Consider the following 1,021-nt stretch of genomic DNA (forward strand, 5'->3'; position numbering starts at 1 on the left):
CACACACACACACACACACACACACACACACACACACACACACACACCACAATTCCTGAATTAACTGCCCCTCTGACCCCCTCATGGCTTCCTTCTGGGCACCTCACTTAGGTCTCCATCCTATAACTATCACCATTCTCAGGGTGGACTTTTGTTATTCACTCCCTCCAGACCCTGGCATCTTAGACTGCAGACTTCTTTGATTCACTGATCCTCTCAGCAGGTCTGACTTCAGCTCAGCTCCTGCAGTTAATGACAAGGTTATTCAGTGACCAGCCAGGTCTCATAAAGCAAAGTACTATTTATCCAGAACAAAAGCGTTTCAGAGGAACCATATCTTAAAAGCAATAAACTACGTATACACACCACTGGTGTACCTGGTAACCATCTTCCACTGGGAGACCCTGGCAGGTTTGAAAGAACTTCAGGTCCTCCCACAAGGCCTGTTTCTGGTCACAATCTCATGTCTGTCAATCCTCGGATGGAGTGCCAGTGGAGCCCTCCTCAGGTCAAGGCTGATATTTTATGCAGTTTTAAGTCCTTTGTCTTTTGAAGCCTCTTAAACTAGGTCAAACCCACCTATGCTATTTCCCTGGGGGGCAAAGCTTGCTACCTGCATTGGTTCGGTATTGGGGAGTTGCACTGATTACCCCCCTCCCTCAGTGTCTTTAGTTCCTGAAGGAAACAATCTTTAGTTCACCCATTAAGCCAGGAATACAATCACCAACAAGCCCATAAAGATATATAGAACATTCATAAAGTTAATACAATCAGTAGTCTGTGAGTAGTGAATGATTCCAACAGGCACTTGCCTCTCTGGGCAAGCTCTGAGTAGCAGGGCCCTGGCTGTTTTGTGCAGGCCCAGTCCAGCAGGTGTTCTCAGAGGCTGCCCACGGATTGGACCTTGCAGGTGAGATAAGTGGGGGATTGCCTAGTTTGAGGTGCCTGTGTCAAGGATTTAGTGGCATTAGGGGTATGCTGGTGGTGCAGCAGGGCTCAGGTAGGCAGGCTACCTGCATGC

The sequence above is a fragment of the Terrapene carolina genome, unplaced genomic scaffold (assembly GCF_002925995.2).
Source record: "Terrapene carolina triunguis isolate 2854851 unplaced genomic scaffold, T_m_triunguis-2.0 Scaffold93, whole genome shotgun sequence".
In the NCBI taxonomy this organism is placed as follows: domain Eukaryota; kingdom Metazoa; phylum Chordata; order Testudines; family Emydidae; genus Terrapene; species Terrapene triunguis.